Source organism: Anopheles coluzzii, chromosome 3 (assembly GCF_943734685.1).
Source record: "Anopheles coluzzii chromosome 3, AcolN3, whole genome shotgun sequence".
NCBI lineage: Eukaryota > Metazoa > Arthropoda > Insecta > Diptera > Culicidae > Anopheles > Anopheles coluzzii.
In genome coordinates this window covers 33,196,267-33,223,013 of record NC_064671.1, presented here as the reverse complement: position 1 = coordinate 33,223,013, position 26,747 = coordinate 33,196,267, and the positions used below count along the sequence as shown (strand labels likewise).

Sequence of the window (26,747 nt, the reverse complement as noted above, 5' to 3'; positions counted from 1 at the left end):
TTTTTAATGTCCCCACGCACACCGCAACCAACCAACCAACCAGCGCGCATAATATTGTGACACATTTCAAAACTTAATTTCTAGTGCAGCACTACTATCTTCACCGCTGCCGTGTATAAATAACTTATTTACTAACCTTCGTAACGTTACATCCCAACATCATCATCTTCATCTGTGCCCGAACCATCATCATCATCCGGCTGCTCGCCCCGAACGTGAAAGTGAGACGTGAGTAAAAAGGTGTCAATAAAATGTTCATCTCAAAACATTCCTCTCCAAGACTTCTTCGCCTACCGCCCCAAAAGACCGCCCGAAAGACTGCTGCCCAAAAGAAGCATGGGGAAATCTTCAGCAGTCATCTCACGTTACGCGTGAAACCCCCTTCTTTTTTTGGTGGGCGAAAAGATGGAGAACAGCAGTGCAAGAATATGAAAGTGAAAGGGGTTTCTGTGGAGAGCGCACTGGAGTTTCAAATTTACTTCCTCCAGCACTCGAGTAGGCTTCCTTCTTAGCTAAGGCCCTTTCTGTACAAGATTATCACTTTCCCCCAATTCCAGTCCCCATATCCCGCAACTTCAGAGCATATCCCGGTATCAGTTACCTGGGTTTGGGAACCCTTACAAACCCCTTACAGAGAGGGTCATTAGCATTCATAACCTCTCTAAAAATAGTAAACCAAAACAAGATTCTCGGGCGACCCCGTACCCTTTCCCCGGGGGTACGTTGGGTGTTGATTAATTAGTCCCTCACAGAACTGTCGGCTGGTGTGTTTGGAACGGCACGAATCTGTCAAATTCAATTCCACACGTCAGCTTCCGTCGGAGACGATTCTTTCGGAGAAGGTAATCCACAACAAAATCCACGTCGAAAGAATTTACTGTTAGCATAAAACATGGCTGCCACATTCCAAAAGCAAACATCATTATTGCACACCGCAACTGCCGGTAGGTCTGTTCTGTGGGGAATCAGCTGTCATTAAAATGTCAAATTTAAACATTTGCTCATTTGTCGCTATTTTGCGGGGAAGAAGCCGATCGATTTGCACTCTTTTGGATTTGACAGCAGACATTTCACAGTCACACTGACGGGTTACACACAAAAAAAAATCCACCAAACATCCGGCAGGTCCTTCTCAGAAACGCACACGAAACGACAGCAAGCAAGCGTCATGCACCTTTATTCCCTTCCCTCACTGATTCATTCCATTTGGCATTGACCTGCTTTTTAGCGCGATCGACTCACGACCGGACTCAATTCATCCGGATACGGGCAAAACCCTCCCCGCAGGGACATTTCTTTTTACCAACGCCCGCAAAAAAGTGAAACTCATCGACACAAAGAAGGGAGCAGGCAGAAGAACAATACTTATCCCGGGCTTTTTGCACCCATCTTCGCTGTCGGACATGACGCTGTCTCAACTTCTCGTCGTGAGATGCGCCAAACTTTCACTCGTGCCACAACCTTGAGGCACAACATGCGCGCAAATGCTTCTGACCGCGTGAAGATTCCGCAAACGACCGGCGGATGATGAAGAAGATTAGCCACGACCACGGTTAATGATTATGACACCCCGGATCTCTGATCACGAACTGTGCGGGAGCAAACCTTCATCATTATCATACCTCCTCCTCCTCTCCAGAGAGGATTCCATACCTCCTCTCCAGTGGACCTCTACCCAAATGTCAGAATCGTTTGTAGCGCTTACCTGTAATGAAACAAGAGAAGAAGAACGGTGAGTTAGGACACGTTACACGGATCTTCGCTGCTGGGCAAGGTAAATTGAGAAGTGGATTTATTTCGCTTCGGCAAGCAAAGATTAAACGTCACGAACTCTTTAACGGTGTACGGTTGCAAAGTGCTGGTAGGGCTGCCTGCCGAGAAACGAATCAATTTCTCCTCGAAACCTTCAAGGACTTCTTGGAATCCGATGCTGGTTAGGCCGCGGGGTTTGGGGCGAGAGAGCGAGCGGTCAGCGCACGTGATCGTGTTACCCCCCTCACGTGAACAAGACAGTGATTTCGGTCGGAAGAAATGCCAGACACAAAATTGACCGTCTCAGGAAACATGTAATCTGGTCGTTATTGAAACCGAAAAGCCGGACTTGTCCATGTTCATGGCGGTGGATCAGATTTCAGGGTACATTACCTGCAATTGACCCTTTTCACTTCTTGGTAGATACCTCTACCGCTGCTGAAGCTGCTGTCAACAGTGCCGGATGACGACATGTGGACAGATGTTTTCTTTTGAAATTACATTTCCAATCTGTGGCAAATTGTGACGACTATTACGGGTAATTCCTCTCTCTCTCTCTCGCTGTACGTCAGGCCACTCTTCACGAGCAATTTAAGCTAAATAATTAAAAACCTAATTCACCTAAATGCATCCTCCCAAAGACCCTTTTCTACTGCACGCACGCATTTGCATATGAAAAGACCCGACTTCTGTGTATATTATTTGCAAAATTTGCCACAAGTCCCCTTGTGAGGGATACAGACACAGAGAGCACATACCCGAGAGCAGATGTTGGCAAAAAACCCCTCCTCTTATCCTTGAGCAAACAGAGCAAATACGCAAACGCCATGGGTATGCAAGAAATGGAATGCGTATGTCAGCAGTAAACAATCTTCCCCAGGCTTGGGATTTTCGTTCCTTCGTTCCTTGTACCTCCCCACAGTGCAGGAAGTTATTCATTTATTTTGTTCAAGTATTTGAACAAGCGGGGCGAAGGCAAACGCCAGGATGTACAAGCCGCCGCATAGTCGCTTCGGTAGGCTTTTAATGCAAGCCCGAAAGACCTTCACATTTCCATTGCACCGGTACCATTAAACCTTAACCACTGTCAACCGAATGAATAGAGCAGAATTTCTGCCAAGGTTTTTCTGCAACTGTTTGCACGAATCCCGAGGCGCCCGGGAGAGGAGTCGAAAGAAGCCACTGGCACTGGATGAAGGTTCCTGTGACGGAGGGCATTTCAGTGTCTTTTTTTTTTATTCCGCTCATTCCTTTCTTCCTGTCAGGATGCACATCCAGGACACACTCTTCCCCTGCATTCGGAATGAAAATATAAACACTAAAAAGTCACGTACGAATGACATCAGACAACCGCAATGACACTTCTCGGTCTCGGGCCCCACGGCTTCACGTTTGCACCCAGCGTCACTTCAGGGCCTGCCGGCATAACGCGCGCTTGCAACGCTATCCGGGGTGATAATTATTCGACTCATTTGGCCTCCGTTTTTTCTCTCTCTTTTCAGCAAAATCCCGACTAACCTCGGCATCGAGGTTCGGATGCCATTTGCACTCTTGAAACCCTGGACCCGGAATTGTCTCGTCATCTCGGAATCCTCTTTTGCTCCGGTTAGAAGTAGCAGCAAAACTGTCAGAATTTCCTGTATCCAAACCAAAACCTTCGCAAATACACTCACAAAGTACACACACACGTACGTACTTCATATGTTGCGGTTGCCGTACGTCTGAGCTGAGCACAGCAAGAAGTCATACAATAATTACAAACTCGTCTCCAACGTCTCCGGCCAAAGTCCGCACACAAGCCAAACACGGCACGACACGGCGTCCTGATGCGTCTACTGGAGCGGACAGGCAAAGAACCGGAGATTTGTGGTTTTGATGCAAGATGAAATCGGTCTCGTCAGAAGAAGCGGTGTCCATGGCATGCTGCTTGCCTTTGACTTCTACTCTGCTTCTACTGGGACAACCGGTAACAACCGTTCAAAGAACAGTTCATCACAATCGACAGTGCCGAGGAACGGGTTACTACTTTGGGCCGAACTTCTGCCGTCTCGGACGTACACACACACACACGGACACATGGAGCTTGATATTTACAGACGCAGGCAATTGTTGCGTTCCGGCTCAAAGAACGCGCAAACTTTGGATCCTTTGGGGAGCAACAAGACGGGACAAGGCGTATAATATACACAGGAAGTTTCTGCGACAAACTGAGCGGCATTCTGAACGGGGAACTTCAAACATTAAAGGAAAGTTGTATTCCAAATTCTCTTTTTTTGGGGGAGAGAGACCAGTCACATCTTGTGCGAACGTTTGTCTCGCACCATCAAACCCGGTTGTCACGGTGAAAGTGATCTGTTCGTGTCGGAACAGTTGCAAACTTTGTTCGCTTGCTTCGTCCCGGACAACTTCTAGAACGAACTATTATGCTGAAGCTTGCTGGAGCTCCCTAGGAATAAAACTCACTGAATGCAATTCATGCAGCGGACGCGCGTGAATTGCACGGAAAGGTGGTTGTCTAGGCAATTGTGCCATCACCTCCTCGCGCATGTCCCAAAACCCCGATCCGACGGTTTAGCAAATGAAACGTTTCTTTGCGAAAGCATATAATAAGCCATTCATCGCCATGGTAACAATCTCTCTCTCCCTCCTGTGAGCTGATTAATGACAGACGAGTGCACCGACCATTTGTCACCGTGGTGTTGCGCGCGTAAGAAAGCAGCCCCCAGTGTGTGGGCTAGATTTTCATGTTTCGCTTCAACAACTATTACCCCTTTCCTTTGCTGGAGGGGACGCCACTTGTGGGTGGAACGTGCCTGATACACTCAGTCACTCATGCATCTGTTGCTGCTGCTGCGCGTATATAATTAGCTGTTGATAATTGATTTAATTAGCTCCGTGCAGCTTGCAAGCAGCACACTTGGCGCGCGGTGTGTGCGCACATGCTGGTGGGGTTTTTGCGCTAAGAAATTCCATCACCCCACCGGATGAAAGGTGGCACCATCAAGCGACATTTTTCTATGACGTTCGGACGGTGTGATGTCTTCCCATCTTCTTTACGTTTGCGAATTGACATTCCGGTCAGAAATAGAATTAAAAACGCAACCACCATCATCGTCCGAACGGCATGCGAAACGCTTCCAGAGAAAAATTAAAATGCCTCCCGCGATCTCGATCGTGACCTTTGGCGCTTCTGCTTCTGGGGTACATCTCAAGCCGAGCATACTTTCTCTAATCACAACACCCCCAATGCTTGTACTGGCTTTCGCCTGGACAGGGCCCTGCAGCCGTCATCTTCGACCGAAATCAAACCAAAGAGAGCCGGCCAGTTCGAGCATCACGAAATCCATTTCACTTTCAAGCGTGCATCCGGCGGCACTGTGGCACAGACAGTGCCACAGACAGACAGACAGCCGCGTGCAGCGGGTGGTTGATTGGTGTGTGCGAGCGCGCTGCGAAAGGAATTTTCATTTGGCCTCAATCTCGAATTTCTTTGCAGCGGCAACGGATCGTCTCGGCATCATCATCATCATCCACCCCCGTGGTCAGCAGAACTGCGCCAATTGCGCTGCCATCGTTCTCGCTCAGGCGGCTGTCTTGGGAAACGGGAGTTCATCCGACGTAACATCTTTCGAGTGGTGTGCAGAACATTCGTGCTCTCTACGCCGACTCGGGGAGGTCGCGTGCGCAAGCTGCAACCGTACAGAAAACAGATTTTTGCAAAATAATTACTGCACCATATTGGTTCCATTTCATCCCTTTTTGTTAACTCTCTGTTCGACACAATTGATTCACGAGTTGTCTTGCGGAGCGACGTTGCGAGTTTCTTGCAGGCTGGCTTACTGCAATTGCCACGCCGGTTTACCGTGCCAGTTTGTGGCACGCGGCCAAACAGCTTGACATTGGTTCGTGATCAACCGGGCATTCTGGGCCGCAAGTTTGTGTGTGTGTGCCACATCTGCTTCCACTTGAGTTTCCGGCGCCACCGAACGCTTGCGGGCATTGCGTTGGTACAACAGCGAATCCAACGGCGCGCGTCCTTGAAGTCAAACAGTGATCGCCTGTTCGTAGACACTGGAGCGTCGGTAAATATAACGCCAACGTTGTTTCTGTAGCCATTTAAAATGTCATAAATCTTCATCGCAATCGATTTGCGGATGAGTTGCGACGAACCAGGAGGTCCGGAACAACCCGCAAACCAAGCGAACGATCGGATGTTGAGCAAGAGCAGAAGAATGCGCAACATTGGCAATTGGGGACGCATTGTAGTTACAGCTCAAGAAGAGGCAACGACTCTTCTTCACCTATTTCGATTTGTCAAACGATTCCATTCCCTGAAGTGATGCGTGATAATTAATGTGATTCATCGTCGTGCCGCCCGTCTCACAAATCGCCATTTCCCAAAGAATGTGACGCTATTACATGCCGTGCGTGTACCGCACGGAATTTCTCGCGCAAGCTTGTTCAGCCATGGTCACAAACCACCGTGCGTGGAAGTTAATACTCTGACAGTCGGCAGACAGCCGACAGACAGACAGAACACACATCTTGACCCGTCCGCCGCATTCGTTCCGCCATTCCGGAATAGGGCATAACCCGATTCCAATTCTTCGCGTGTGTAGAATCAGGAGACCTACTTTCCTAATGCCTTTTCCCCTTCCCAAGCGCATGCGGACAATCGAAGATGGAACTTCACCCTGCTGTCTTTGGCGGACAATCTACCTTTCGAATGTGGACTCTTCCAGGTCACTGCAGGTCGAGCGGCAGCAGCAGCAGCAGGGGCGTGATGATGACTCCCGGTATTGGTTATCCAAACCGTTCAGGTCACGATATCAACCTTCGCTTGCAGCTCGCTTGCAGACCACCGACCAGGACAGAACTGAGCACCACCCGCACCCGCATGAGTGACAGCGCGTATCAGATCCGAGAGTTAAAAGCCCTCACAAGCACAGTTCACAACCTGGTGAGGTTAATTTACGAGAAAGCCTTCACCTTTTCGGTCCGCTTCTGGACACCTCTAATCAGTTGAACGACGAACCATGGCCAAGCAGCCCATGTGCCGGGCTTGAAGTGAAGTGAAATGCACATTCCATGCCCATAATAATCTGTTGGTTTTATTAACTTCCTGTCCAGGTCGGGCCAACTCCAGTTGCTCCAACGACCTAATGGGGGAACGGGATTGGATTGGAAATAAAATTCCTTGATTTATTCGCTCCCTTATCTAAACGGTCGGGCGCACACTTCACCTCGAGTCCGAGAGGATTTCTTTCACATTTTTCACCGAGAGTTCGATTTCCAGCATTGCCTATTGGAAATTGTGTCGCATTAGCGCCTTTGATCAAACCCTTCTTTTTATTTTCGATTTCCAGTTTTATTTCCCCAAAACAAAAGGAAAGAGCAAGCATTTATAATGCGATGTTTACGTTGCTTCTTAAGCTCGACTAATTAAATAATCAGGTATCACTTTTGAGTAACGATGAATAATTCAGCAAACAGGTTGCACGTGCCTGTGTAATTTGACTCCAAACAAAATCTGAGCTCTTCTTAATTGAAATTAAGCTCCATTTGTGATCGAAAGTCTGCTGCTACAGAAGGCTTCACAAGATTTGAAAGCATCCACTTAAACTAGGCCATCGCATTGCCAATCAGGCCTATTTTCTAACTTCGTAATGATCTCTCTACCCATTTGCCATTACCCACGACAAAAAGCCTACGCCAAACTGTCCACCCAACCCAAGAGAGAGAGAGAAAAAGTAGTGCGCTTCCTACGCACATAGAAAAGGGATTGATTGGAGCCTTGCTTGCACACGTGCGTTTAGAGAAATCTCGACTTCGACAGCCAACCTCAGCCAACAGCCCACAAACCGGGAACAAACGTAACCCCCGGAGCATTGATTTCCCGAAACGCCTCCACAACCGAACGGTACTGCCGGCGAGGTACTGCCACAATGCAGTACTGCATTCGACTATTAAAAAGTACTTACGAACGCCTCGAACACCATCGCGGCAACAGGATCGAAAGAAAGCAACCAGGAAATGTAACCATTTTTGTTCAGCATTCGCCCATAAATTCGCATCGTGCGCAGGCATCGTGCTGCAGTTGTGCAGAGCATTCTTCACCATTTCTAATGCCCCCGAACGGGGTTGCCCCCAGGGGGATGCAAAACGTATTAAGACGTAGCGCGCGGCGGCGACGTACGTTCTCAAACCGCAACCGTAGCGGGATCGCTGCCCTGCGTAACTAATGGAGTGGTCGGAAAACCAATCATTACAAACCACCACGGGCGGACTGGCGGTAAAGAAGTTATTACAGTTTGAGGCACACCGTGGCATAGAATGCGCCGTGCTGAATTCTGTAACACGAAGCAAACGCCTTCAAGGTTTCCACGGCTAACGAACCGGGAGGGGCAAAAGAACGGTTTAGCGGATGCATTTTACAGCCAAACTACAACTCAACTCTGTTGGAGGAGTAATGAGCTGAACGATCGTCGGCTAGCACTAGGATCATGTTGGGTTTCGTGTCGGTGTAATAGAGCATCAATCGGACTTTGTACGACGACTTACGGTTCAATTTAACTCTCAAACCCTGCATCTCATAAAACTGTTGGGAGCGAAATATACAACTCCCTTTGGCACAGAACGTGGGAGCTGATGGTCTATTTCGCACATCAAACGTCAATTCATTGGTAATCACAGAACGGTGACCAACTCTAACTCCAATTGCGCGCGCCCCCTCGTGACTTCAGAATGATCTCTGGTCACTCCACGCCCCTGAAGCTGTAGCTAATTTCCTGCAATTCTTCCCCCGAAAGGGGAATTGCACAATTCAATTTCTGGTTCCCATAAGTTAGGCTCTATCCACGACAGCGGTTCATGGGATACAATTCCCACCCCCGGCCGCAGCGAAATAGATTTAGTGCTCCAATAACCCGGCGGGATTTTCGCACAAACGAAGGAGTTGGATAAGGATAAAAAAAAACTTCTCATAACGCAACGCTGGGGACAATTTTCTTCGCTTCACGGAAAACCATCCTACGTGATGTGCATTCGTGCCGCTCGCGAGACCACCGGGAGAAGGTATGATGGAAAATGCCTGAAAAAAGACGTGCTTGTAAAACTGTCCTCCCTTTTGGGTCGTCGCCGGTCGTCTAGCGTAGGAAATGGGAGATAAAATTCCATCCAAACCGGGGAACAGCTGCTGCAACTCCAGCCTGGTGTGCAGTCTGGGACGAGATGGATTGCAAACTTTCAGCAAACCGCTTTGCGCTTTCTGCACAATAATGAATAAATAAAGCGTAGATAAAGCGACAGAAGCTGGTCCCTCCACGACTCGAGCTGGGACCGGGTGTAAAAAACGGATCTTTAGACGTGCAAATATGTTGTCTACACAGTCCCTCTCCCCCAAAACGTGGTCCCGGTGGTGTACTGTACCGGATGCAGTGCCGTTGCATCGTCCGTTCATAAATGATTCGCACGTTCGGGTGCTGCGTATGATTTGAATAATTATTGTCCAGCTCATATTATGAGAAGAAGCGGACCGCGCTTGGAAGTGCCCTCCGGCGGCAACATTCCCAGTCTCCCAGGCTGTGCAGACCTGAAACTGTTTCGTTAATTGAAAATTCAATCAAACGAATAATGACGCGAGATGCACGGTGGGACAATTATTTCCATCATTTCGCATCCAGAGCCACTCGGACGGAAAAGTGAAATTGTTCGGTCGCTTCCACCCCGAAAAACCCTGAATCCAAAAACCAATAATCCAACAGACATCCAACACCACGTTGATGGGTTTGACATTCTGGCGACAGCTCACTGAATGGCACGAGCACTTCCAATGACTACTAATCGTTCGTCCCGGCGCTGGAGGGTTTTCTAAATAATTCATAAACCACAGTGCGGGCGGGTTTGATCGAGCAAACCGCAAACAGTCGAACCGCTCGCTGTCATCATCGGTTTTGAATTGGTTTGATTTGCAAATAGCGCCAGCAAAGGTGCAACTTTTCCCGTTACCAGCAAGGATGACTTACTACACTCCTGTTTGGTAGGAAAAATGGAGTATGAAACTCTTAATAAATTGAGTTAAAATTATATTAAAAGCATTATAACTCAATTACATCAAAAAGGCTTAACGTTTTCTCATAAACTAGAAGCTTTTAGTGATAAATAATATTGTGTATAAACGTGTCCAAATAACCCCGCCGTACCTTAAACGAATGCATAACTTCTAACCCGTTTTGCCCAAAACACTGTGAAAGGTGGTTACTCTTACCATTCGCTTTTTTGTGTTGTTATTGGTGGCAACAGTCTGTCGAATAGTCAAAACAATTTCCCGGAACCCGAAACAACCCCACCATGCTGTGTGCTGTCACTTTTCCTGCTCGATTTTCCACCTACGAGAAGCAAACACTGCACCGAGCTGTGCTTGTGTGCAAAAATCGTTGTTTACATTAGCCGCCATGCGTCGAAATACGACTACGATCGTGGAACGCGAATTTATTTACAGTCCTTTACGCCCCACCACGCCATCAGGTACCTCACCTCTACACCACCATTATTTTTGAGCAGGGTGGAAAAGTGTGCAAATGAAGCAATTCCGCAATAGAAAGAACATTTCCCTCTGGGCAGTAAAAAGCTACGTTATAATAATGGGAAAAATCCACCAGTCGACGCAATTCGGTTTCACTTTCACAAACACTCACGTAAAAAAACAGGAACAATGCCGTCTGTCTTCACAAGCAAAGAGGAGATGAAAGGTGGAAGCGAGATGGGGAAAGCAATCGGATCGAGCTGGCAAATTCATTGGCCCTCGGAAAGTGGAGCAAAAATTCGATAAACAAAATAACAACAAACCACCGTGCGGCATGGATCTGGATGAATCGATGGATGGGTGGGAAAAGAAAAGCGAAACCAAACCGGCGAAATAAAAAAAAAGAGAAAATAGCTGGGGGATTTATCCGAAACAATGTTCCGCAAAGGGTGGGTGGAAAACACAGTCGCGTTCGCTGCACTGACACGGTAGAAGATGTTTATTTTTTTTCCCATTTTGCCCACCCTCGAACCGGGTCGAAATGGATGTATACGGACGGATCGGTCTAATTCTGAAGCTCATTATAGCAACCACCAGTGCTCTACCACCACCAACGACCACATCAATCGAAGAGATCATCAATAGCAAAGGATCGCGGCTCGGCTTAAGCTGAAAGCAAGCAGGGAGGTAGAAAAGGGCGCAAGCAAGATTGTTTCAGGATGTATAGCAACTGTTGTTTGACTTTTCCTGCCTGCGTATCGATCACTTCACGATCATTTGTTTGGGGAAGAACACACAGCCACACACACCGTGCCGCCGTGTCTGATGTCTTGCTTTTCCACTGGGCGATGATGATATCACTTACAACACCGCTAGACCGCTGGTGTGTTGTCATTGCATCATGATCACGACCGGCCGTATGTGTGTGTCCCATGCGGCGCATTGGAATGTGATCCAACTTTCGAGGGCAAAATGCATTGGCCAAGAGGATGGCAATCACATCTCGGTGTTCGGAGGGGGGGGGGGGGAGAATGCCATTTCTTCCTCCCTGCTCTTTTGACACCAACGTAAACATGCTTGAGACGACACAGCAGCGAGAAGGAAATCGATAGGCAAGATAGACCTCGGAACGGATAACAACATTTAATCGGTGTATGCGGTGTGACAGGAACGATATGTTGTTGTTGTTGGCGGTCGGGTTCTCAGCAATCCCGTTGCACAATTCGTCACATTATTGGTTTAATGCTGTTTGCTGCTACAACAAACGGCATTTCATTTGTTTTGTTATGGTATTAGAGCTGATTAGTGAGATGTTTGGTTAAGGAAACTATACAGCTGATGATAATTAGCATTTCTACATTTTTGATATCTGTTCTTGAAATAATAGATATAATTGACAGAAATGTTCTGTAGACATTTGTTTACAACACAGTGAGTTTTCATTCTATTTTTTTTTTTTTTGTAACTAGAGTTTGACATTTGACGACTAAAATGTCAACGATCTGTACAAAACAATAGGTCATACGGCCAGGATTCTCTAAATTAAATTATATTGATATATTTATAAAAATATTTAAATATATTTTTATTTAAATTATAAGCCTGTTACTAAAGCGTTATCCATAAATTCCGTAATTCAGAAATGACAAATTTTTCACTCACTCCCACATATTGCATTCAATTTTTAACAATAGCCGCGTTTCGACGAAACGATTTCTGCTTGAAAACTCTTTCCAAAATCACCGTTTCCCATGGCAATGGAAACTCGGGCAAAGTTCGGCGAATCTTACCGCAAGGCCAGACGAGGTGAATACAGCGAAATGAACTATTTGACAGGTGAAATATCTGCCAGATAACGTATCATAGCAACCAGCCGAGGTGCAATGTAAACAAATAACGTGTACAAAATCACAACTAAATCCATTAAAAAACTTAAATATTTCGTTAATTTTCAGTCAAAAAATCATCATTTTCTCTCATTTGTAAATGTTCCGCTAAAAAAAATAACTCATTTTAAATGATTTTCAAAAGCGGATGTTGTATCTTCTATGTTCTGTATATTCTATCTGTAACACCCAACCCTTTAGCTTTACCTGTCAAATATTTCGCTTGCCAAATAGTTTCGCTGTATATTTCGCCTCGTCTGGCCTTGCGGTTATTCGTGCAATTTTCGCCATCCTCCGCAGGCTGGATGGCATGCATCTGTACTTGTAATCTTTTGACAAGTGCAAAGAACACTGTGTATTTTGGTATTTAAACATATTTTTGGGATCCCTGGGATTTTTGGAGCATGAGAGAACATTCGTTTAAGGGTTTTAGTGATATTCATACAGTAAAAACAAGTGTCAATGTGTATACGTTCATAAAAGTGCCATTTTGAAATCCACATAAGAATCTTGTCATCGAAACGCCAAACAGTTCGCGATTTTTTTTTTTTTTTTTTTTGACGGTGGAAGGGGAAAGATTTGCCATCAAACAATCGTTCAGTCGAGAGTTATTTAAAGTATATTTTTTTAGTTTGCCCTGTAATATCCCTTCTTTCACTTACTCTTTAAGCGTAATTGACGTAATTGATGGACGATGTACAAAGGAAAAGTATAGTGTGAAAAAACGTTTTAAACGAAGGTTTCAAATGTATCAAATATATTATGACTCTTTATGGGCCATAAAACGCATGGAAAATTTAACCTGGTTGATACATATTTTACTAAAACTATCAGCCAGTTTTCAATTTTCAAAATGAATACGTAAAACCTTCTGTATGTCAGAAAACTGGAGCAAAATTATTTTATTTATTAGATGAAATCATCTCTTATCCACGATACGGCAAATTTTGGTCATTTTTATGCAAAACAAATGCAAAAACAACGAAATAACATCGTTTTAACGAAATACCAATCAAAATTTTGCATTGATCCCTGCAAAAAAAACAACACATGATTGATTGTCCTGTCAGACAAAATCTGTGCTGCGAAGCAATATCTTCATCACAGTAAAACCAAAACTTTCACCCCTCATTTTATGACTTCGGAACTTCTTTTTCTGTCCACAACCAAAAGACACATTAAACAAAGCAACAACAAAAAACACAGCTACATTCATCATCGGCAAACAACCAAAACCAGGGGGGGCAATAAAGGGTAATTAAACACCGGCATTCGGCATCGGCACAAAACGGGGAAAAATCCACCATCAAACGTCGACCGAACCGAACCGAGCAGCGTCTTCTTCGGAACGCCAACGCCCGAGAGGGGAGGGGTGCTGTATGAAGTAGTATCGCATGCAAAGCGCTTTGTCAGCGACATGCAACCAACCGAGAGACCCACCGTTATGTTCCCATGCATTGTATGTCCCAGAGCATGGCCCAAGTGAGCAGAGAAAAAAAATGCAAACATAAATTTCACCTGAAAAGAATTCGAAACGCATCTCGAATCGCCTTCTACGGAGCGGCACGTGTGCGCTGTCTATGTCTCTTTCGATGTGCGCAGCAAGACGTTCGGATCGTCGATGCAATTTCCGAGAAAGCGAGGGAATGCAATTTTCACCCAAAAGCCAGGACCGAGCCGTGTATCATGTTCCGATTTTTCCGTTTGCAAACGAATGCAAAATGAAAAAAAGCGAGCACGGTGTAGAACACAAACAAACAACAAACGGCAACAACAACGACAAAAAACCGCCCGAAAGATCAATTTACACCGGTGCGCACCGCGTATATACATATATAATTAACGATACATATTTTCGAACCCCCGGCCCAACAAGGTGCCTTTCGGGTCAGGAAGCTCTGTGTGGAGTGTAATCGAAACCTTGTGTTTGGGGTGGGTGTGGGTCTTTTTTTTGCGTGTACCAACCCCATGTGTCGTTGAATTAATTGCAACTGTTCCGGTAATGGTCAACGGTCGCAAAAAATTACACCTCAATTTACAATTTCTTTGCTTTCCTTCCTCCCTTATGACCCGGATTCAATATAATTTTCCGTTTACCATACCACCCCGATATTCCGATTGTGCTTCCGATGCTGTCTGCCCCAGCTTCCCCCTCGGGGGGCATTATTTCCGCTCCCTGGAAACCTGGATATTTATGGCGTAAAATTAAATTAAAACAAATAACACCGTGTGCACACAACTGTCGCCAAGCTGCACACTTACTACAGTGCAGCGTAGAAGCAACCAGCCTTTTGCTCACATCCCACCCCCATCATTACCATTTCATCACCCAATATATTCGATATAATGGCAAATAATGGCATCAGATTGAACTGATGATGGTGGCGGAGATGACAGCGCAAAAAAAAGCTCTCTTCCCAAAAATACGACAGTAGATTCTTTTTTATTCTCTCAAATGTTTGACCCTGCCCGGGCTGCACTAGACTGCAGATTGTGCATTTCCCACAACACTTTATCAGCCCGGTACAACACCGGTGGATGATAAGGCGATTTATGTGGTAGCAAAAAAGAGAGGAAGGAAAGCAAAAAAGTGGATCAGTTTTATCATGCGTGGATTTAAATGTATTTATCCTGCAAACAGATGAGTTATTACCGAAACGCGTTACGATCGAATAAATAACGATTGTGATAAACAAACAGAGGGCAGGCTCGCACTAAAAAAAGCACATTCTGACGCCACCTGACCAAAGGTGCTAGCTTGCCAGCCACTCGGGCCAAACAATGCCCAAGCCCGGGTGTGACACACAGGTCGGCGGTTTTTGTTATGCCATAAGTGAGGCGTGATTTTGTTTTAAATTAATGATCAATTCCTCTCAACGGGTTTGCTTCGATCGGCTGATTTTTTTCAGTATGTCAGTATGTTGGGAAAGGTGGAACAAGCCTGCAAGGGACGGACAACCAACTGCACTCACACAAATCACAGCGCGTCGGCGAAAAAACATGGTTCAACAGGCAATGGGACAGCAAGCAAACATTTTTCATGCCCCAGCGCTCGACGATGAACGACGATCATAACGATCGTCCCCTTGCCCCATGCACACACGGTGGACGTATATTTTTTGTACCCTCCCCTTTCTATTTGTTACCGTTACTGTCGTTGCTTGTTTGTGGATTCTGTTGTTTTTTTCTGCACAGTTCCATTTTTCTCCACACCGCCAGTGTACCTGTCATGCATTTTAAATACAAACACACATGTGACATTTATTTACGGCGCTCCGGTTGGGAATATTTTCCCAACCCGCTGCTAGTTGCCTTTGCCTCACCGAGCATCGGGGAGGGAGGTGGGGTATGATGCACCACTAATGGGTTGCAATTTTGAAAACAAATAGTGTAATCGTGCACCGCGGCGGCGAAGGAATGTGGTTGAGTATAAAGGCAGACAAATTGTTAAAATGGGAATCACATCGTACAACAATGCATAATAATATCTACAAAAAAAATGTATACAAATAAGTCACAAGGTTAGGGACAAGGTATTATCACGTTATGGTCGCACTGTCACATCAGGAGCCTTGTTTGGAATTGACATTTTATTTTGCATATAGCTTTGGACGTGGCAATAAAAAAGCGTTCACGCCAACATTGTTGATATCATAAATAAGGTATATTGTTATTTCTTTTTAAGCAATTTTTACAAATTTATTTCAGTCGCGGTCAGTGCTAAGCGAATCAAAATAAACAAATAAAAATTGTTATAAATGGTTGTTTGAATATTAAACATCTTGATACTGGTCAATATGTAACGAGGCAACAGATCAAGGGCGGCATAGCAGCGTGTCAAGCCATTGGTCTTATATAGTGAAGGTAGTAAGTTCGAATCTGTGATGCAGCGGATGGGAATTATGACAACATCAATTTAAGAAAATAGTCAATGATTTGTAAGTAAAGATGCTCAATTCGTGAAGAAGAAAGAGGAGATCTCAAAGAACACAGTTGGGCTGAAATTGTACAATTCAATTGTATGAAGCCACTACTACTTCATTTAAAGAATTAGTAATATTGTTTTTAACAACTGATTTGCAGTATTTCTCAGATTGTCTTAAAAAATGACTTTATTTGAAAAGCTACCTTTCACCCATCACCTCTGACAATCAAACGTCTTATTTTCACTTTCTTCGTAAGTGTTCCGGTGTCATTGTCACCAGTTTCAGCAACTCATTCATTTTTTAGCTAGCCTGTTTTCTTTCACCCTTTTCTGCAACTCACCCAACATCATAACTGACCTTCCACCCAGAGAGGCGGAGCAAAAAAGAAGCCGAAGAACATTTGTGCACACGAAGCACACAGTTTCGAGCACACTCGACACCTTCCCGCAGCGCACGAAATTGTGCCAAGTGTGGTTGGACAATGTTACAACACGGTACGGTACTAACCACCGCTGCCGCCGCCGCCGCCGCGAGTCTGTTTCACCTTGTGCCACCGGATCGCAGCCGGAACAAGGCGCAGAAGAAGCAGGCTGAACCACACGCGATCAAGCAAGAGCCATACAAACCCGCAAAGCATGCAAAGTAGTGGTGAAAGTTGGCGTCGTTTCATCTGGCCAAGCCGCATCCACGTCAATGGAATTACCCATCCGAAACGCTTCAAATTGTGCCGGGTGGCTTCGCGTCCGTTCTTCGAGTCACGGGTCACGCAAACACGTACTTGAGTGACAAATTCAATGCAAAAAGCAATCTCTTCTAGCGCAGGAATCTTTCACCAACCCGATGAGGGAGCAAAATCAGTACAGGATCAGTATTAAAAATACCTTCCATACCATATCACAGAAGGTCAACATGCGCTTTCACTTTTTTACCGCCAATCACACCACCACGAGGGCAAAACAAAAGGAAATAAAAATATTGGCAAAAGAAATGAAAAGTTCAACCGTCGAAGTAGGCGCAGGCGGAGATGCTCCCAGCAGGAGCCATACACGCTCGCCCAGCACGACACACGATGGTCCGTGACCGTATTGCGAGGTACGAGAGGTAGCACGCAGTCAAGTCAGCCGTTGCGTCTCATCGTGAAGGCGTTTTTGGTAGCAATTTTGGAATGTTTTGTTAGAGCGATGCTGATTAAAACATCAACCGCATACACAAAGACTTCCTCTCTGCGGTAGCGCTGGAGCAACAATTCACAACTTGAAAGGAATGTTACATTTGACTGTATTCAACAGAGGACGCGTTGATGATGATGATGTCGCTGTTTTTTTGTTAGAATAATCCCCAGACAGACCTCAGTTTGAAAGGACTTACCATGGAAATAGCACAGCAAAGGACAGCAGTTGACCACCCGGCGCGTTGTTTGAAAACCTTCAATCACGGGTGAAAGGAAGCATCAAACCCTCAAAACTGACAGCTGTCAACGGTTAACGCAAACTTTCATATTCAGGGAATTTGCAAAATCATATCAAAACCATATCTAAACGATCGGGGAACATACATGATCTATCAATCCACCAATGGTAGTAACAATGGCAGATTCAGTAGATAAATTGTGCGTAAGTCTATAAACAGCATTTCGCAACAACAAAAAACGCCACACAAAAAAAGTCACTCCCGATGATGGACGGTCAGTAAAGTCGGCGCATTGTTTTCCCGAGCGAGTGGTCGGGACATGACATTAATGTTTTAACATGTTAATGTTTCGCCGGCCGCGATACACTCTCTGACCGTACATGATGTGCTTTGGAAAGGACATACCAACAAACGGGACAAAAAGTGGACGTCAGGAGTTGAACGAGCATTGTTCTGGTTGAAACAACCGGGACAGTATGAGATTTTATCAGCACAAACAACAGCATACAGCGGGGACCATTAAACCAATGTGTGGATCCACCGAAGTGGCGTTGATTTGTAACTCATCTCGTTACCGCTAATTTTTACAGCTGCGCTCGAGCATCACTTTTTTTCGGTACCAGTGCACAATTGCACCGAAACTCACTCATTCCCCACTCACCGCCCCATCATTAAACCGGATAAAGGGATCAAAACAAAACACAGTGCGCGAGTGTGTACTGTTGTTTCATTAAAGCGGCTTGTCGAATGATTTGTTGATAAAACAAAACCCTCGCTCGGTGGTGCTGGTTCTGGTTCGCATTTTTTAAAGTATGTTTTGTAGTTTTGTTGTTCCCCTATCCGCTTTAAATGCCAATGAACTTTTGTACGATTGCATGTGAACATCATACTTACGCCGGCACTACCAGCAAGCGGGATGAGATTAAGCGAGTCCATAAATTTTATCGTTCGCGCTAAAGCACTGGTGTTCAATTTTTTGCTGCTGCTGCTGCTGCTGCATTCGAAATGGGTTTATAGCTTTGCTTTGCTACCCACCGAATCGATGAAATGAGGAAACAAACACCCCATATATCGATTAAAAAAGCATGCACCGCCCCAACATCGAAACATTGGGAAACGCAAGGACTTAAGGAAAGAAACACAACACCCAGACGCCAATTACCGAATGATATTTTCATTTCCTTTTAATCACAACACTGAACCACCATTATCGCACTGCACCTCGCATCGAAATTGGCAAACCCACAGCATCCAGAAGTTACAGCTCAACCTGGTCCTCCCTACCACACACCTGCATTCTTCTGCAACTCTTTCGAGCGCTTGAGTAAGGTGCAAACATCGATCGGGGAAACCTAGCGATTGGAAGATGAAAAATAAATAACAACAAAAAACAGGAAACAACAACAACTACACACTCCACAATTGGAACAAAACGTGCCACGCAGCTGGTGAAATGGCAAAAAACCGAACAGTTCCGACCTAAATTTTTGCACCCGGGGTGCATGCCACCGCCACCGCCTTTCATTGCGCTGGTAGCTTTGCTGCGTTTAAATGAGGTTAAAACATTGAAACATGACCTGGTGCACCAGAGAAGGATCTTCTGAGCCTCCCAAAAGTGAAATGGGCGAAGAATGGGAGAAGGAGTGAGACAGAGAGCAAAAAATACGAACCCTCTTTTCAGTGTGGCCCTCAAGAAAGTAGAGTCAGGTGCAAGAATGCAAAAAGATATCAAGTGGAAATTAAGTGCGAGTGTCAATCAGGTGCCATTTGGTCGCTTCGTTTGGAACTTAAGAGTAATTCATTTTTTATGACATTTCTTTGTTTTTCAACTTGTAAGTCGAAGATTTGCTGACCATTTAGAGCATTAGTTCCTTGGATATTCCTGTTGCTATTGAAGAAATATTCGGGAGACTGATCAATAGACGTAACAGCATGCCCGTCATGGGTTCAAGTCCCGAATAGACCTTGCGTAGGACTGACTATCCTGCGATGGTAACAATAAGTCACTGAAAGCCAAGCTCACTTCATCAGTAGTGGGTACAGGCAGGCCTTGTCCGACAGTGGTTGTTGGGCCAAAGAAGAAGAAGAAGAATATAAATAGTCCATAATATAGGGATATTTTTAAAGATATTCTTGGAGATTTTCAGAAGAGATCTTCCACCAAAAAGTCCTATCCCAATATGTCCATTTATTGGACGCTCCAGTAGATACCACAGTTACATGACTCATCAACACTCCTCTACAACCCCCAGCGCACAGGACTCAAAGCCTCAACATCTCAAACCATAAATCGTCAATCGGGTTCACTTGCACCCGAGCACTAGCAGTCAAAAAAGAAGCTCAACTCAAGCGCGTAAACACCAGCAAACCCCGTAGTGCTTGTTCGCTCCCCGGCCATGAAGATAAATCGATCCTTTTAAGGAAATTAAGGTGAATCACAGCTTCACGGCTTCGCGACCCTCGGATAGCCTTGTTAATGGGGAAAAAAGGGATCTCTTTTTTTCTTCCTCCAATTTCCAGGAACGCGTTCCTGCCAGAGGCAGCGCAGGCTCTAATTTATTGCCTACAGGCATTCCTCCAGCCATTGGAGTAGAGGAAACCGGATTCAAACGTAATGGGTTTTTGGTGGAGGAGGGAATTCAGTTCGGGGCAGGGTGCCGAGATTGATTCTGGGATGGGATGACGAGATGGACACTGTTAGCGCCTTCTAATTAGATTGTTTCTTGGCGTCAGAAAGCATTTAGAGATGTTGGGAGCTTTAAATACATTATGTTTCCTAAATAAGAATTTACACTTACACATGTGCCACTGTAAGTTATGGTCCTTGGAACCAGACAGTTTTGTGAAAGAGACATCAACTTACCTAAAAGAAGAAAAAGAGAAGAACAATTATTAAAATGATGTAAAAAATGTATACCAATTTTCGAAAGAATGGACCCAAAAGAAATTGAATTTGCATTTGATGGCTAATCTAATATTTATGTTCCAGCTTAACGCCTCGCCTTGCATCCACAGTGTGTCCAGAGAGGACCTTTTCTTTTACGATCTCCTGTCCCTCGGTTCAGCAGAACGTAATTTCCTAAACGACACCTAAATCAACATTTAGAACGCGCGAACCTTTTCATCATCTACACACCAACACCACCACCATCTGCTATGATGCGTGCATAAATTATGTACGAAACTCTGCTCAAACTCTCCTCCTCGCTGGCAGCAAACATCCAGAAGAAACATCAAAACATCCCAAGGCGTTCGCCGCCAAACGGTTTTAATTGTTTCCTGAAACTACCGAATTTTACCGAACCACCACACTGCTACTACTCATCAAGAACACATACACACAGAGGGTATTTCTTGCTTCCCTAAGTTACTCAACCAACATACCGCTCATGCGGAAAGGGCGGAATATTCAAATTTAATGAAGCACTTCCCCTATTGTGCTTTGGCCAACACTACGACTAAACCCTTGTCGTCAGTCAAAAACTTCGATTAAAACCTTATTTTCACGACACGCTTCATCTAAGGGCGTGACACAGGAGACTTCCCCAGGAATTGTATATGTGTATGCCCTACCTTTCTACTTGTGGTAGAAGAAAGTCCTTCCCCCTTTCCAAGCAATTTGTTTCGTTCCGATCCTGTCACAGGATTGTTCATTAAAAACGGGTCCTGAAAAAAGTAGACGACGAACCCGTCGTTTGTCGTTTCCCTTTAGGTGAAAGTTTTGCACAGAGCGTGCCGACGACCGCAGTCCGGGCCTTCCCGAGGGATGGGTTTTGATTGAGAAGAAACCTTTCTTCGTGGCTTGCTTGGTGTGCAAAAAAACAAAAACGATCGAAAGAAACACACCCTACACGTTATTGTCACGTACCGAAAAGCAGGGAGTTGCCGCCGTTCGCTTTTCCTTCTTTACGGCGAGGGTTTGCAGCATGCAAATACAGTTTCATCCGACAGACGGCAGTGTTTCATGAAGGGATTTTTTCTCCACGTTCCCACACAGACACAGACCGCCAGCAAGTTGGGTAAATAAAATCAAACAAATCAACGATCAAACTGTGCTAAACATGACACATTCCAGCGTTTCAACACGCACAACGCACAGCAAATATCCTTGCTTATTTTCATTACAATCACATTCCACACCCAATAAAAGGAAAGCCGAGCGTATAGAGTGTGTGTGTGTGAACATGAAAGGGAACGGCATTTCAATTACACACCGAACGCGATCGAACCTTCTCCCTCCCGCCCCGAGCAGGTGGTACACATTGGGAAGCAAATAAAACGCTATGTGAAAGCATTTACATGTTTAATGAAAACATTTAATTTGCTACTTCTTAGCGACGGGCTCGATAAGCCACAATCGTGGCGGAGCGGAGACTACTTTCCTTCCCCGAGCGACTCGCTCGGGATGTTTCGTTGCTGTTCAGCCATAAATCATTTGCATAAGAAAGGAATTTCTCGAGGGACACATTCCTCACCCGGGTGGTGGACGGGTTTGCCGTTCATTATTATCCTTATGACAATGCTGGTCCCATGGTCCCGTTGACAAATAGGAGTAAATTGGTCCCACCAAATACAAAAGACTTGAACGATCGTCCGTGAGGTGACCGGCAAGCCGGCTCGCTGCAACAATAATCGCATTATTAACATCACGATAACTTGTTTTATCGCTCGATGTTGCTGTTGTGTTTCGTTGTGAAAATAACAAAAACACAAGAACTTCTTCAACCATTATACTCGTACCGTAATTTCCGCTTAATAATTGAGGTACTACTGCCTAGCTCGGTACCGCCGTACCGTCGAGCAAAAAGGAAATTCATCGCGTTTTTTTGTGTGTATTTTCTTTCTCCCATGTTTAAAGCACAGCACACAAACCGATACAACAGAGATGGGGAAGGGAGCGTAATAATAATTTGTTACTTTGGCGTCACATTGGCGGACTGGGCCTTTTTCTTTGCCGCTCCTTTCACCCAGACATAACTGTCGGAAGTAGCGTTTTTTTCCTCTCTCTCGGAAGACGTCTTCACCTTCGGCAGACTTGGGGGCAGCGAGCGCGCGCTCGCGTTCTAGTGTCTTCTAGATGCTCCGCACCCCTGCGACTGCGGTGGTTTATGATGATGGTCAAAGTTATTTTTTCGCCTTTGTTTTGCTCTCCCCCTGCAAGAAGCATATTGCGCCCTTGTAGTTCCATTGTCGGGGTAAAAGGGGGACAATAAGAAATACGAAACCGAAAGCGATTGAATTTCATACGACCGAACCCTCCACAACAAACGTCAGCACTATTGGTAGTGTTTTGGACTGGCTTTGGTGTGAGGCGATACAGTGAGAAATCGCTGCAAATCAATCTGTTTAAGTGTTTGCTGTCTTACCCGTTAAACGGCCCGCTGCTGAGGGTATGAGTAATTGCCGCGTTGCTTCAAGAACTTTATCAGGAAATGGATGTACGAACACGAACTCAGTTGGGAGGGGGGAGGGACGTGGACGTGTCAATGTGGCAGTAAATAATAAACAAAGCAGTGGAAACGATGAGCTGGATATATAACTCATAAAATACATATTTAAATGGGTTTAAATTCAGGGTCCTTGCTTCCAAATTAAATGTTTAAAATCAAATTTCTCATGCAATACGCTATGTAATTTGAATTTCATGAGATTCTTTGGGCTTTTTGCTGTTTTAAATTAGACAATCAAGAGTTAAACACGATAAACTACTTAAATTTTACTTCTGAAACGTTTAAAACGTCAAAACACACCTTATTTTGAAGCGAGTTCTTTGAAACTTAAACTGAATTGTTTGCCATTTAGTACGATAATTTTAAAAAATCCTTTTTTTCCCGCAATCTTGCAACTGATGTTAAAAAAAAGTCAACAAAGGGGTTCTTTTTTATTAAACAACTCACAAACTGAAATAAATGTCTACGGCTTCTCCCAGTGGTCAGCAGTGCAGGTTAACTTCACATTTTATGTGCTCCATATCCACATATCACAGCAGAAAGCAGGACAAAAACAGTACACGTTGTATGTAAATTTTTCCTCACACACACATACGTGCTAGAATCTGTATAAATGTCCCTCTAAAGGACGCTATGTCTTTCGCGAACACACAAAAAATACCTCACAAAATGTTCCCTTCGAGACCGTACCAGCACACACCACCGCTCCTCCAGCGTCGGGAGTAAAATTGAAAATTCATTTCCCACTGCCCTATACTCCAAAAGCAAGCGTGCATGTGTTTGCTCACCTTTTTCGAGCACACCACCAGCAACCGCTCCCTGGTTGCGCCACAGGGGTTTTGTGCGGACACCTATTTGTTTATCGCGCGCAAAATTTTCTCGTAAAATGCTTCACCTTTATTTACTGAGGAACGTCAGCACCTACTACCTCTCCGACCCCAACAGTGCCAGCAGAACATTCTTTGAAGTGAAAAGCCCAGACGCACCGCCGGGCGGCTAGGTTGGCGCATTGCCGAACCGAACGATTTAATAAGACTTCTATTTGTCATGAAAACATGTGTAAACATAGCTGCCAAGCATGAAAGCATGCCCTTGTGTTGCCCTTTTTTTGCATAACTTTTGCATGCTTCTAGCGCAAGCCTTATTAAATGGACAACGTTAGTAGCAGCAGAAGCAGTCTTCGCTCTACGGTATTTTTCTTCGCCTTTCTCCCGGCCAAGAGCAACCGTTCGGGAAAAGTCAACCGTTGTTTTACGCCACTTTCGGTACAGGGGCGAAATTAAATAACATGCCGACTTCTTGCACCTTTTCCCCGGCACAGCCTGTCACAGTGTAACATTTGCCGTGTATTGCAGGAATTTAAACAAGACCGGTAGCTTCTTACGGCACTTACGGTTTGCACTTCCTGGCGTCTCTTTTTAGCGAAGACGAATACATACTTAATTCATGGAGAATCCCTACAAAATCCCCCGGCAGAGCATAAAAGCTGGACGGGGGATACAGCAGGAAGTAATCCAGGAACTTTCAACACCAAGCGCTACAGAGATTTTTCACAAATATGTACTATATTTGTGTTTATTTTCAATTTTTGCATCGCACACAGGTAGCTTTACAGTTTTGGTCCTACGAGCCGGATGAAATACAATCCAAAAAATGAAACCATTTTTTTTCTTACTTTCTAGATAACATCCGCCACACCTCTAGTAGCTGACGAATAATAAAGCAATCCATTAGCATAATAGAGCAAAGCCGCTTTGCGAAAGGACTTCTCTGCCCCTGCCCCGACTACAGCTTAAAAACATGACTATTTAATGCGTCAGAATTACAAACTACTCCTGCAATTACTTTGCCATTTTCAGCTCGCCCAAAAAGGACCATCCTTCCACCGTCCAAGTGCCGAAAAACGAGACTGACAGAATTATAATCAACTAATCTAGCTGCTATCAAAATTGCACTCCCAACACGTCTGCTTCAACGGCTTGTAGGAGTAACAGTAACAAAAACACACCTCCAAAGTACGGAGTCGATGAAAAATTACCTTTCACATCATCACCAACGTAAATTTGGCTAAACGTAGCCAACACAAAAAACCGTTGACGGTTTCGTCGAAAATAAGACGCGCTTTAATGCGCTTCGGAACACTCGCGGGGTGGGAAATTTCCCAGTGTTTTCCCTCCACTGGTTCCAGTAGCAGAAATAATTCATCTGCCAAGCCACCTGCCGACCGTGAATCAACTTTCACTCAATGCGCTCTTATAAGATCTTATAAGCGTTTCGGGTTTGGTTCCGTCATCGTTCGAGTCGTGTCGAGTCAACAGGGAAACTAAATTATAATGCCAAACCTTGCCACCGTCCCCGTATTGCTGCCCTGCTGCTGCTGCTGCGGTAAAGCGGACTCTCTTTACGTGCGCAAGTGAAATATGCTTTCATCCTGGAAGGGCCCACCGAACCCCCCAAAGGTCCAGAAAGATGGATGGGACCAAACTCCAAAAACGCGCGCGTACGGTACAACTTTCCACAAATTTGGTCTGCAAAAACTGGTCCAAAAGTTGAGCGCACCCTCACCTGAAGATGGGACACGACTGGAAAGGATGTGAAGACCGTTTTCTCCGTGCACTTAAGAGATCCTAGACCCCGAAGAAACAGGAAGCAGCACGATCTGCTCTTCATTCATAAATTTCTGAGTTCATTCTCCCGCCCCACTGGTGCAAGAACGATCCGAGATTCCGAGACGACGCGAACCATGTTCAACCGCGGCAAAAAAGGAAGTCGATGCACTTCGACGTGTCTTTTCTCTCAAAAACCGCGCTCCGCTGGGGAGTTTAATGCAAAAACTTACGCACCCCGGTTCACCTCAACCAACTGGATGAACTTCGCTGTGCTTAATAACTTTCTTCCATTACCTGTTTTGGGTTGTTTGGAGGTGAAGACGGAATGGAGGCCTTCTTTTCCCCTTAGAGAGAAGAGTTCTTACCGTTTCTGTCCATGTGCCTGCACCTGACGGCACTGAGTGAGTCCATCAAGCCATGACAGCGCCCGTCACGGAGGTAAAAAGGTAACTACGAGCATGTCTTGTGGCTACCACCGAAAGCGAAAGGTAAGTCAGCGTTTCATCCCGCATTTGTGCAAGGTGCATTTGATCCCACGGGACGGGAGGAGTGAGCAGACTCCTTGGCGTGCATTTAGACCGAACGATGTTGGAGTTGGCTTTAGCATAGGCAATAAAATTGTTTTACAAGATCGCAACCGTCAGATAGCCCTGCACCGTACGAACGAACCAAGCTCACTTTGGAGTTCGATTTGCGTTTTACGCTTGATTGGAGAAGGCGCGATTGCAGGTAGTACACCGTTGGCATCCTCCACAACCCAGCCGATTGGCATCCAATCAATGTCACATTCCTGTGCGAGGTTTCCGCAATCACCCCGGAAGCTGACAGCTGGATGCACCACACCACGATAAGCACCAACCGAGTGACGTTTCGCTGTCAACGGATTGGTAACTAAGTGAGGAATTTGTAGCTGTTCTTCAGCTAAAGCCTAGAAGCTAGACCAGAACAGGAGTGTGAGTCCAAACACATTTGTGTGTTGTTTGTTGCGTTAAGCTTCAGACTTTGAGATTTTAAAAGGCACGGGGATTTGCATAGTTAGAATGCAACTCGTCGAAACAAAGCAGTAGCACGAAACAATGATTTATTGGCACAGTCATACAGGGAGCCAAATTTCACTCCGATGCGACTAAAAATTGTGACAGACGAGTCTTGCAAAATACCCCGTAAAGCTGAACCGAAAAAAGCTTTCC

The 26,747-nt window shown here is 45.3% G+C and overlaps 1 protein-coding gene across 3 annotated transcripts in view; it reads right to left on the bottom strand.

Moving 5' to 3' along the window:
• LOC120955577 (probable G-protein coupled receptor Mth-like 1) overlaps window positions 1-26,747 on the bottom strand; it is a 156,992-nt gene that overhangs the window by 98,262 nt on the left and 31,983 nt on the right. The gene's annotated exons all lie outside the window — the stretch shown is intronic.